At 58.6% G+C, this 13,080-nt stretch overlaps 1 protein-coding gene across 2 annotated transcripts in view; it reads left to right on the forward strand.

Moving 5' to 3' along the window:
* Window positions 1-214: 214 nt before the first annotated feature.
* Window positions 215-13,080, forward strand: part of KCNAB2 (potassium voltage-gated channel subfamily A regulatory beta subunit 2) — an 85,008-nt gene continuing 72,142 nt past the window's right edge. Inside the window, exon 1 of one of the 2 annotated variants that reach the window (XM_027605085.2) lies at window positions 215-354. The gene's annotated coding sequence lies outside the window, so the exon portion shown is untranslated. The remainder of the gene's footprint in view (window positions 355-13,080) is intronic. The other variant, XM_027605064.2, reaches the window with a different exon arrangement.

Here is a 13,080-nt window from a genome sequence, read left to right on the forward strand (position 1 = left end):
CGCCGCGCGTCCGGGCCGGGAACCCGCCCCGCGTCAGCGTCGTTGGCAGGGCCTCGGGACCAATCGGAGCCCAAGCCCCGAGGCTCCGCTCCGGTAGCGCCGGCGAATCGGCGCGGCGGCGGGCCCGTCCTGATTTGCATGGCCGGCGACCCCTCAGCCAATTGGACTATGACTGGCGTGAAGGACAAACAATGAGAAGCTAGTAGAGGCGTGGCCCCGGGCGTCCCACGAGGTGAAGATGCTGCAGGCGGAACCTGGCCGAGCGAGCGGGATTCGGGGGCGCTAAAGTCGCCGGGGCAGGGCGGGAAGGAAGATCCGGAGCGCGGCACAGGATTCGGAGCTGGAGCCCCCCAGGTAAGTGCGGGGGGACCCCGGCGGGCCGCGCTGTCCACCGCCGTGCGCCGAGAGAGCGGCGGCGGGCACCCGCGAGGCCCGCGCTGATTCTCCATCTCCTCTTCCACAGCGCGTCCCCGCGCCCGCCTCCGTCCTTACCTCCTCTCCAGCGGGCTCACCTCCTTCTCCATCATCTCCCTTCCCCCATCCCGCCCGACCTTTCAGCTCCCATCCCCGACCCCTGCCCCAAACTTCATCCCTCCCTTCGTCCCGGTGCATTCATCCCCATCTCTGCCACCTCCCCTTCCCGCAGCCTCGCCTCCCCCTGCCCCCATCCCCCCTTCCCATCCCCTCTCCCGGCCTCTGCGCAGCCCCATCCCTGCGCGCCTGGTCACGGACCTCCGCGAGATTGCTCCCGAAGGCTCATCATGCCTCTCGCTCCTGATCCCTGTCCCCATCCTCCCATCCATTCTGCTCCCAGCCCCTCTGTCTCCTTCTGTGGACGCTCGCCCTCCACCTTGCAGATCCCCAGGACCTTGGCACTCCCTTCCTGCACCAGTTCCTCTGGCTACCTACACACCCAACCCCACCCAGCCCCGTCCCTGTGCCCCCTTCCCCGTCTTCAGCTTCTCTTCTCTCCCTGCCTCCCTACCTGCTGCTGCTCCCGCAGGACGCAGGGACCCAAGCAGCTGCACCGCTCTTCCTGCCGCGGCCGCAGCAGCCCGTGTACCTGCCCACCTTGCCACCCTCCCACCCAGGCGCACCCTGGCTCCGCTCCTCCTGCCGTTTGTCCTGGGGGATCCCGGAGGGGACTGCGCTTTGCCTAGAGCATCCTGAGGGGCTCCAGGTGGGAAGCCCCTTGGCACCCTTTCCTGCCTTCCTTCCTGGCCACCATCACCCTCCCCACCCCACCCCCACTTCCCGGCTCAACCTCACTTTGTGATTCAGCATTTTTGGGGTTGGTAACTTTCTTTGCTTCCTGGCATGACCGGACTCGACTGTGGGGCTGAAGGCTGGGGATCTTGACCTGGCAGTTGGTTACCGTGGCCACCTTAGGAAACAGACCTGAGTTGCCTGGTGGGGAACAAGAGTGGGGAGCAGGGGACCGGCCAGTGGGGGCTGCCTTCTCTCCCTTCCATTTGTCTGTCCTGTGTTGAACCACATCCAAGGAGAGATGACATAAGTAATAGCTCTTGGGGAAATGGGGTATTAGCATTTATGGAAATTAATACATCCACACCCGAGGAGTAAGAACACCCAGTTCAGGCCACAGCTGTCCCACTGTCTGTTGTTTCAGGATTCCTTCTTTCTCTGCAACTTCTCCTCCCCCTCAAAAACGCCATCCCCCTTCCAGTGCCAAGAGCAAGCTCCCACTCTGCTAACACATTGCAGGGCTTGGGGACCTGCGTGTGGGGAGCCCCATCTGCCCTCCTGATTGTTGCTTGGAAAAGCATCCACCTGCAGAGCCAGGCTCCTGTGCGGTCCCTGGGCTCCTGCCTGTGTGCTCTCTCAGCAGGGGCCCAAAGGGCATTGGCTCCCCAGGTTATGTCCTTTATAACGCTCCAGGTCCATACCCAGCCTCAGTGGCACTGATGGTGTTTGGGGTACCGTACAATCCTGCCTGGAAAGCAACCTGGGGGAGGCAGCCCATATAAAACCAGGTCCAGCTGCTTGTGTTTCTCTCTACCCTGCCAGTGGCCAGACACTAGGCCCTGCTCAGCACCCCCAAGACTGAGCCAGGCCGTGGGGGATGGGGGTCATGAAAAATGTGAAACCCAGGTGTTGTGCTCACAACCCTCTTGGGTCTGGATGTGGAGCCTGGATGGGAAGAAAGGGGCCCCAAAGCAATTGCACACCACAAGTGTGGAAAGACGGGACACCACTTCTTCCTTGTAAAGGTCAGGGCCGGCCGTGGGCACTGGGGGTCTGAGGGGCAAGCGAGCTCTGTGGACGGGACGGCTTGAGAGGCCTCACCGTGTGGGGCTGGCTTTCTTTCTTTCCTTTACTTTTTCAATGATCTTCTAAACCTCAAATGATTCAGGAGGAAGTGAGTGGCACAAGTTTTGATTTGGCAGTTTCCGGTAGGGGTTCAGAGGGAGGGGGCCTCCTCCAGACTTTCCTGTTTGTTGGTACTGGGCCCGTGGCAACTGGACAGCACAGCGTGTGGCAAAGGAAGGCCTCCTCGTTACTGGAACCTGTGTAACGTGCTTCGTTTCCGGGGGCTCTGGCTGAAAGCAGCGTGTGTTTAGTCCTTGATGAAAGTCTCGGTGACCTTCATGTCAGCAAAGGTCCCAGAGAAAGAGTGGTTTCCTGGAGCCCCTGGACAACAGGGCCGGGCAGTGGCAGCTGCAGGCAGCATTTGGGGAAGACCATCTCTGATGGTGGCTAGGGCCAGAGACACCGTGCCTCCCGCCATCCCCTCTCCCAGCAGCCAGGGGGGTCTCATGTCATAGAGGCAAAAGGTCTTGGGCATCTTCCCCCCACAAAGGAGTCCACAGGGGCAGATCCCAGATAGACTCTTCACATCCCACTAATGCAAGTGCAGGTCACTTCTTTGACTCTCTCAGTTGGAGGATGCCAGCACCCTGTGGATGTGCCCAACCGTCAGGTTTGGCTGCCCTTTGGGATGGCCACTCTGGAGATGTTGCTGACATGCATAGAGGAAACCAATGCCCTGGGGTGTATCTGAGTCACTGGGGAGCTGTTGGGAGTGGAGGATATTATCAAGCGCAGAGAATCCTGCCCAGCCTAGCAGGTCCCCAGAGCAAGGGTGCCATGCTTCCAGAGATGTCATCAAAGAGATGGCAGGGGGCCAAGACACTGGGCAAGATGGAAGGGGAGAAGAGACTCAGGTCATGCTGGGCCTGCACTTTAAACCTTGCTCGATGATGGGTCCTTGGAAATAACCCTGCAAGGTGGGCTGGGTAGCCTGGATGGGGAAACTGAGGCACAGAGTGATGGAGAAAATGATCCAGCCTCCCTAGCTCCTAAGGACACCTTGATTCTGTTCTTACTGTGCCAGGACTCTGAGACAGGTACCACCTCCCTGTCCCACCAAGCTCCAGAAATACCAGAAATCCCCCACACACACTCACGGATGAGTCTCAGATGCACTGGAGGGTCAGGGTTCAATCCCAGCTCCCAAGGGACATGGAAATCCACCTTTTTATTTTTTTTTTAAGATTTTATTTATTTATTTGAGAGAGCGAGAAAGAGCACATGAGAGGGGAGAGGGTCAGAGGGAGAAGCAGACTCCCCGCCGAGCAGGGAGCCAGATGCGGGACTGGATCCTGGGACTCCAGGATCATGACCTGAGCCGAAGGCAGTTGCTTAACCAACTGAGCCACCCAGGCGCCCGGAAATCCACCTTTTTAATGAAGGGAAGTCCAACACTCTCAGCTCTCTACTCGCTCTGTGCCCTCCCTTGCTTGGGGGCCACTCTGTGAGGAGACGTGGTCCTTGGCAGCACTTTCTCGGCTCAGCCACTTCAGGGGAAGAAAAGAGAACAGGGCCTCCCCGAGAGAGCACACACTGGACCAGGTGGGAATGTGACCCACCTGGTCATGCTGTCAGCTATGGGGGTAGCTCGAGGCTTTCCATTCAGCCTGCCCTTAGCAGGTAACAGAGCCTCCCTGCTGGGTGGGTGTGAGCATCTGCTGTGTCTTCTTACTCTTTGCTGCTTCCTGTGGGGCTCGGCTGAGGGCTGGCCTTTCTGTCCCTGTATACCCCGGAGGAGCTCTGGGCCCAGCACCCCCAGGCCTGAAGGGGCCCCATGGCCACACACCCGGCTTTCTAACTCATAGTCCTGCAGAGCGGGGTCTCAGGAGGCTTTCTGTGCTCTGCCAGATGGCCACATACTTAACCCTGGCGACCTCGGGCGTGTGCGTGGGCCTGAGTGTGTCCCTCATAGCAGAGCCAAGCCCCGCGACACTGGCCCGCATCCCTGGCACCTGCCTTCCTTGACCTTCCTCCTTGCAGGCAGCCCACCACTTCTCTCTCACTCCAGCACAGGCATCTGCAGTCTTGACTCTCGATGCCATGTGGGGTACAGATAAAATAGGATTGGGGCAAGGGAAGAAGCAGAGAAGGGGACAATCTCCTTCGGCTTCACACCCATGCTGCAGACTCCGGGCATCTCCCCCACAGACATCTTGGGCCCCGGCTGCTGGGCCTCGGTTGAGGTCTGTCGTGCAACCGGAGGCTGAAAGCCAGGCACGCCTTTTTTTCTCAGATCCCTGCCCTGAGTTCAGGACAAACCAGAGGACTGGTCATCACTGGGCCAGTTTCCGCAGTAAATGAGCAGCTCCTTGCGTCCCCTCCACACCAGATCTTATCCACGGGGCCCTCTGTCACCAGTCTGGCCCATGGACCCTGGTGGAGAGTTAGCTCTGTGTCTCCCTCAGCCTCTGGCTCTCACCTTCCCAGCCACTTGGCTTCATTCCTGTGCCTCCCTGTTTCTGGATTGGCAAAATGAGACGATATGAGTCCAAGTGTGGGGGCAGTCCCTGGCTCATCAGGGGTGTCCAATCAGTGTCATCTACCCCCTCACCCGCTGCTTCCAGTCATGGACTGAGCCCGAAAGATCACCCTACCTGGAACCCGGGTGGCTCCCCAGAAAGCTCGTGCAGTGACTCAGGTCCCCTTCTAAGGGCCTTTGTGATCCCCCTCAGGACTCCTCGGAATGGGCTGCCTGTTCTTGGGGCACAGCCTGGGAGAGCCCAGCTGGCTGCTTTTGTGGAGGGTGGGGAGGGTGGTGCCGTGGCCACTGGTCTATAGAGAAGAGCTTCCCGGTGAATGGAGGGACACGCCTCGCCCTGTCCTCCCTCACCGCAGGCCTCCTGGAGGGCCAGACCACTGCACACCTGCATACCCATGCAGCGGCCCACAGGCACTGGCGGGGGGCTGCAGAGCCACCCTCTGAGCACACCCACCCGCCCTTTCACCACAGCATGTCTTCATGTTCCCTCCCTTGGTAACCCTGTGATCTTTCAGAGCAAACTCCAGCCCTGATGTCCACAAGCTGTCAAATGCAGCCAAGGGCAGAAGGGTCTAAAATTCTGCCTGGGAGCCTTGGTAACCTGAACGCTCCATGGTGGCAGGGCCTCTCTGGAAGTAGCGCCCCCCACCCCTTCTAGATGGAGGCGAGTCGGAAATAACTAGAAGGCACAGACGGGGAGATTCTGATGCTCCGTCTTCACCAGTAGCCCTGCCTACAGTGAGCGGGGAGCATGGAGGCTCCAGGGGTCCTGGGTCCCCAGGCGTGCCAGGCTGTCCTGAGCCATAGGCGCACACACCGGAACCACAGGAACTGGTGCCTGAAAACAGTCTCCCAAGGGCCCGGGAGCAGCTCAGTGAGCTCCATCTTCTGCCAGCACTGGTCCAGGGGTTCGGAGAACCCCATTCTGAAAAACACTCCCCCAGCTTGTTCTGTTTACTGGTGAGCTTCCTGCCCTTGCTTCTCCTTAAGGCAGCGCACAAGGAAGCTTTGATCGCTGGAGGTTCTGATGAGAAGGGCTTCTCTGGGGTTTCCTCGATTCTCAGGAAAAGAGGAAGCCCACGTTTTACTGGAATGACCTGCTACACTTTTGTCATCTTCGCACCTCAACTCGTGCTTTTATCTTGACAAGCATGGCTAGATGCTGTTGTTACTGGTGTCCGGGTCCTCTCGGAATGAGGTTTGGCTAGGGATGCTGCCAGTCTGGGTGCGGAGGAAGCTGGAGTTCCGCAGAGGCACGGGCTCTGTCACTCCAGTCTTATCCTGTGGCATCTCCCCTCCCCCATTTCCGTGGCTCCTCTCTCCCCTCTGCTCACGGCTTCCTCTCCCCGCCCCTCCCCAGGAGGTATTGCCTTTCCCTCTCAATAAGAAGGCATTTTTAGTCACCCTGGCCAGGAGGTGTTCAAGTGTCAGAGACAGGAGGCCCAGAGCCATCTCTGTCCCTTTGCTCCTGCAAAGGACACACGATGTCCAGAACAGGAATTGCAAATCCCAGCTGAAAATCACTACCTTTCTACAGGCCCATAGGCACACATTGACTTCCCTGGAGCAGCAGAAACCTCCCTGTTCACACCTGCCTTATGAAAGAGGGGAGGGGGGGTGTCTGGGGACCGGCCAGGGCCCTTTGGAGGCACCAGGGATGCTGCCTCACTATGCTTTTCCTTCATCCTGAAAGGTGGGTCTAGGGGAGGCCACCAGGGCATGCAGGAGGCATGTCCTGCGGGACGTGGACCCACTGTCCTAACAAAAGGATTTGTTCAGATAAGATGCGCCAAGCATCGCAGGCCCAGTGTTGCAGCCCAAGGGTCTGTGGCTGCTCGTAGGAGGCCTCATGCCCCCAGTCCTGGCTTCGTGCAGGTGAGGCCCGTGCTGGGGACTCAGCCATTCCTTCATTGCCCCAGAGAGGTGCAGATGAGGTCGCAGTCAGTGGGGGTGAAGACGTGGGGTCCAGAACATAAGAGAAGTGTCTGCAGGCCAGGCAGGCACCACCGGGCACCGTGCGTCCTGCATGGTCAGGAAAAGAGGTGAGGCTGAAGCTGGCAGGACTACACTGAGTGTCAGAGGGAGATAGGACCGGCAGCATTCTGGGCAGGGAGAGCTGTGTGCAAAAAGTGCAGAGACAGCAAGGGGTACTGGGGTGACCTCGGGGAAAGGATGCCGGGCCAAGCAAGGAAGCTTTTTGGGGGGCTGCTCATCTTTAGAAGATGTTTCCTGCCTCCTCTGTGGGGCTCAGCTGGGTCAGTCATGCAGCTTGGGGAGAGGAAAAGCCGACCGGGTCCCATGAGCCCCACAGCCCTGCCCTGGGCATCCCTCAGGGAGCCCCGAGCTGCTCCAGCTGCCATAATCACCCCGCCTTCCCAAACACACACATTCACAGAGCCTGTGTGCCGGGCTGGGCCCTTGCTCCCTGCCTCACCCATGGTTAGGAGGTTCTAGCAAAGCCCACAGGGTGCCCCTGAGAGGGCTGAGGAAGAGAAGATTTCTCCCCACCCTCCTGCAGCCTGGTAACCGTGGTAACCAGTAGGGAGCTGCTGGAGATGCCCAGCCACCTGCTGGGCTGTATGGGTGCCGAGGGCCCATGTGGGTCCCTGGGTGGCAGCCTGTGTGGGCAGTAGGAGAGGGGGCAGCAGGTGCAGCCCCAGGCTCTCACCCAGCGCTCTGCAAGCAAAGACATCACAGGCCAAAGGGCCCTTCTGCCAGCCCTTCAAGGGGACAAGAGGGCACCTGACCCCAGCTCAGGCCAGAATCCCTGGTCTCTGAAGCAGCCCCAGGGTGAGCAGGCACTTTAACTGATTCGGCCTCACTTCTCCAGCTGGTGGGCCTCAGGAAAGTCCCCTCAGGCTCCTCACTCTGCTGCCTTGTTGTCCAGTGGCCTCATTTTGGAGAGAAGGAGCCAAGGCTCAGGGAGGAATCCTACTTGTTGGCAGAGCTGGGTGTGGTCGCAGTGCCGCGCTCGACCAATGTTCTCTGTTGGCTCCCTGAGCCCCCTTGCAGCATCCTGTAGGTCTCCCTGCACTCCACAATGGTCACTGTTGCTGGTGTCTGGTTCCTCCCAGACCAGGTGCCCGTGAGGATGGGGCACGTCTGCTTCATCACCACTCTGTCCGCCCAGCTCAGCCCTTAGACACACACACACACACCAGAAGCAAGTTCTCAGCAACCATCCAGTATAGCGGACTCTCCCAGAAAGCAGAGCAAGGTAGGAAGTGACACATGGAACTCCTGTTCACCCAATTAGAGGCACCCTCTGCCAAGCTGGGAAGGGGCATGGAAGCACAGCCCACAGACTGCGTGCAGCCACCTGACTCAGAATGGTCATCAGCACAGGGAACCTTCTGGGCAGAAGCCAAACCTTGGGCCACGGTCCCTAGCACCCTGCTCCGTGCATAGGACCGTCCTTAGAGGAGACCCTTGCATCCTCAACCCAGGCCTCCCCACTTCCTGAGCCAGAAAGCCTGTGCCTGGTCCTCCAAAGAAACATTCGTGTCCCTGTATGTGTTGGTGAATTTGCTGGTGCAAGGGACGGGGCCAGGGGCATCACCCCCACCCACCACCCCGGGCCCCAAGTGCACTTGCCTGGCCCAGGCTGACTCCAGGACTCCTCAGTGCACACTGTCCTTTGAAGCCAGCGCACTCCACACATCGGAGGCCAGCCTCACCGCCCAACTCCCTCTCAGAGTCCGCGCCCCAGGCTTAGCTGCAGAGAGAGGTAAATGCCACGGTCTGGATGAGTCCACAAGTTCTTTGTGAGACGTGGCGTGGCTCAGGCATGAAGTTATGTCCTCGGGCCACGACTGCTCTTTCGGGTTCCCCTTCTGCCCACTCCTCCCAGGAACCTCCAGAGGCCCCACTCAGAGGAGCGGACCTGCAATGCACTCACCACCTTGTGGGCTTTGGATCCTGAAGCCAGGGGACCAAACCTGGGCTCCCGGGGGCAGACAAAGCTCACCCCCCGCTGCAGGCTCCCTGATTTCATCTCCCCCACGCTGGCTACCCGCCAGTGGATTCTCCGCAGCATGTCTTCCCCACCAGCAGATCCAGGGCACGATCCTGGCACACCCTGAACTACAGGCAGTGCCCCAGGGAGGTCAGGGCAGCTGTGGCCACTGGGGCCTGGCACCCAGCCAGAAACAGCGTGCTGAGACAACTGTGGTCCTCGGCTGGCATCACAGGCCGGCGGCCACAGCCTCCCAGCCGCCTGGCCTCTGGATGGACGGCCTCTGTCCTGCAGCCCCTCGGCCTCCCTGGACAGACCACATGTTCAGTGCCCAGCAGCCGGGATGCCGCTCGTGTTTATACAGCCAAGCCGCTTCATTATGCAGAGATAATGCCTCCCAACTGCAGAAACTGTCCCAGGGCATTCAGATTGAGTGGTCCCCGGGGGCAGGCAGAGAGGTCCCATGAGCGTATTTGTAGGGGAGCTGGGAGCTGTCAGGGGGAAGCTTGAACAGCTGAAAGCCTTTTGTCCCGCCGTGAGAAGGAGCAGACACTTCGTGTGATGCTGGAAGATGATGATGATGATGATGATGATACTGGGGATGATGGGAATGGGGGTGGGGATGATGGTGGTGATGATGGGGAAGGGGACAGTGGTGATGATGATGGTGGTGGGGATGGTGAAGGTGGTGATGGTGGTGATGATGATGATGGGGGTGGGGATGATGGGGATGATGGTAGTGGGGATGGGGGTGGGGATGATGAGGGTAGTGATGGTGGTGATGATGATGGTGGTGGGGATGATGGTGATGATGGTAGTGGGGATGGTGAAGGTGGTGATGGTGGTGTTGATGGGGGTGGGGATGATGGTGATGATGGTAGTGGGGATGGTGGTGGGGGGGTGGGGATGATGGGGGTGGGGATGATGGGGGTGGGGATGATGGTGGTGATGATGGGGAAGGGGACAGTGGTGATGGAGATGGTGGTGATGATGAGGGTAGTGATGGTGGTGATGATGATGGTGGTGGGGGTGATGGTGGTGATGATGATGGTGGTGGGGATGATGGTGATGATGGGGGTGGGGATGGTGAAGGTGGTGATGGTGGTGTTGATGATGGGGGTGGGGATGATGGTGATGATGGTAGTGGGGATGATGGGGGTGGGGATGATGGTGGTGATGATGAGGAAGGGGACAGTGGTGATGGGGATGGTGGTGATGATGATGGTGTTGACGATGGGCTTAATGGTGAAGATGATAGCACCTATGCTTGCTGTCACTGTCATTATTGTACCGGAGCTGCCATTTGTCCATAGCAGATCTGCTCTTTGTCAGACCTCTGCTTAAACCTGGCCTGCATTTACTCTTAATCCTCCAGCCACCCCAGGATTAGGTAATATGAGGTAATATGATCCTCGGCGCTTCGTGGGGGCGGGGGGAGTGAACAGGCACTCTGCCTTCCCTCAGGTCATGCAACCAGAGGACAGAGCTAGACCATGACCTCAGGGGACTCCTGATCCCGTGTCCCAGACCAACTTCAGTAGCAGGGCAGATGCACACTCCTGGCCTCACTCCTGGGCCGGGGTCACCAGGAATCCTCCTAAGGGGAAACCCCAGGAAGGCGCAGCCCGTCCCCCAGCCGGCCACCCTGGCTCCAGTTCCGCTGGTGAGGAGCAGTGCTGGTGAAACCCCCGGTGCGATTCCCATGTTGCCACTGGAGCCTCTCCCTGCCTGGTGTGCACAAGCCCTCTGCCCCAGAAAGGGGGATTGAATCTGCAGCAGGAATAGTGCAGAGGGAGGAGGGACCTCTCCCCACTCGCCTGTCTGCTTTCCCTTCTGCCGGCAGAGACGTGGGTGCTCTCCACGTGCCTCACTCACGAGCACTTGCCCAAACAGAACAACGTCACTGAGCGACCGCGTTATAGCCTATGGTTTCCCCATCATTCACTTAAATTTCCTCAGGGACTTCGCAGCTGTAGGGGTGTGTGTGTGCAGCTAAGTTCGTTTGCTCTCTTGAACCTTTAGGATACATTTATAAGTAGGACTTCTGGGTCCCGGGCTGTGGACCTGTATTACCCCAGTTGTTTGCCCAGAAGACCATGCCATGGACCCCAGAAGTAGAAACAGCTCAGTGGAGTAGCTTCATCATAACCTCAGCAGCAATGAGTATTTTCATTTAAAAATATTTTTTTCTGTTAATTATGATTGCAAAGGTGCAGTGCCTGGTGGCTCTCTTTTGCATGGCTTTTAATTCAGCAGAGCCTCTAATGGATGTGGTGGGGTAAAGCTTTCAGATTGCTAGTATAGAGCTGCATGGGCAAGATATTAATCTTTCATGCCTCCGTCATGTGGTGCTGGGACATAATCCTCTTTGAAACCATTTGTTATTTATTCTTACAGTCCCCTGGAGAAGCAGGGAGAGCCCCAGGAGCCTGCTCACAGATGCTAATGCAGGGAAGCTGCAGAAACCCCCACAGTCTCCTCCTCCCTACCAAGGTGTGGAGCTAAGCCAGGGCTGGGGACACAGGGCTCCAGCTTCCTCCCCACACACACACACAAAGGGGCTCTTCCCCCAAGAGAAAGCCGTTCCTCTGCCTCCCAGCCTGCTGACATTGCGGGGTTTAAAAGGTTAGGTGGGTATGTTAGTTCTCTAGGGCTACCCGAACAAATCACCATGAACAGGGTAGCTCGAAACAACCATATTGATTCTCTCCCAGTCCTGGAGGCTAGAAGTCTGGAATCAAGGTGTGGGCAGGGCTGATTCCCTTCGGAGGCTCCAGCCTGCTCAGGGCTCTCTCCCCACTCCTGGTACTGCTGGTGATCCTCCGTGTTCCCTGGTTTGTGGACGTGTCATCCGCCTCTACCTTCACATCCCCTTCCTTCCCTGTCAGCAGCTTCTCTTCGTAGAAGGACACCTGTCATTGGATTTAGGGCTCCCCCCCACCACCACCAATCCAGGATGACCTCATCACTGGGTCCTTACCTTAATTACATCTCAAAGACCCTTTTACCATCTAAAGGTCATAGTCACAGGTACTGGGGATTAATACCTCGACATATAGAAACTACCTCCAGAAGGTTCTGTGACTTCTTTCTAGTCTGCTGTTTATTTTCCCCTTGGCAAGGATTACACATGAAGGGTTGTGGGCTCAGGGTGAGAGTCCACAAGGATGCCAGAGTGGGGGCGAGCAGTGTCGTGTCAAAGGTCCACAGTGACACCCAGAGCTGGGGCTTTGCACTCTCAAGTATGGGGTCTCCCCCAGCCACAGCTGCCGGTGTACTTGCAGGTAGACCCCTGCCCCCAGTCTTGGCTCAGCAGCCTGGGGAGGGTGTAGGAGCTCACCTGAGGGTGACAGGGTGAGCAGGTGTGACAGGGCATGTGCCCCATGGAGGGCGGGTGGGAGGCGCTCAGGACGCTATAGTCCGTCCCTCCCCCGGCAGGGGCAGGTTTGTGCTACAGACTCTAGGGGGCCCCAGATCTGTCAGACGTGCTGCTCAGCCCCCGGATTCCCCTCTGCAACTGGAAGCAGGATCTGTCCCCCCAACTTCCAAGGGTCGCTACTGAAGTACATCTAAAGCGCGAGGTTAAGAGCTACCGTCCAGGGATCCAGCACCCACTGCATGTGCCGTCAGCCCAGAGTCAGTGTGGACAGCCAGCTGGAAGCTCTGCCGGGCACCATGCTAAGCACAAGGGAAGGGGGCCTTGCTGGACATGATGGCCAGCGTGTCCCAGTGCAGAGCTGGCCAGGAGTGGGCGCTACCTGTCCCCACAGCCCAGGACCAGCCTTCCCTCCCCACCCCCACCCCCGTGTTGCCGCAGCAACTCAAATCAGCCATCAAGATGGCAGCACCCCCCCCCCCCACAGCCCCGTTCCCCAAGCAGGCCCACTGCCCAGTCACCACATGGGGAATCACCCCACCTAGTGGGTGGTTTCATGCAGGGCTCCGGAGAGGAAGAGACCCCAACCACACCTGGGGAGGGCCCAATGTCCAGGGCCACTTCATGTGGACAGACTATCTCTGAGACAGGGATGCGGGCCTCTCTCCTCCTCCCATCCTGGGGTATAAGCAGTTAAAAGCCACCCCTGTGCCCGGGAAGCTTGGAGCAGCTCCATCCATCCGCAGAGCTGGGCCTCTGGACCTGGGCCTCCTCGGCTCTTCCTGTGTCGGCGGCTCTGACTGCTGAGTCAGGCTCTGAGACACGGTAATGAGTGATCGGGGCTATAAGGGGCTGTAATCGCAGGCAGGCTTGCTTGTTTTTTTCCCAGCCCTGGAACTCTCTGTTCTCCTGCCTCAGCTCAGTTAGGACTTCGGTCAG

The sequence above is a fragment of the Zalophus californianus genome, chromosome 4 (genome assembly GCF_009762305.2).
Source record: "Zalophus californianus isolate mZalCal1 chromosome 4, mZalCal1.pri.v2, whole genome shotgun sequence".
Classification (NCBI taxonomy): domain Eukaryota; kingdom Metazoa; phylum Chordata; class Mammalia; order Carnivora; family Otariidae; genus Zalophus; species Zalophus californianus.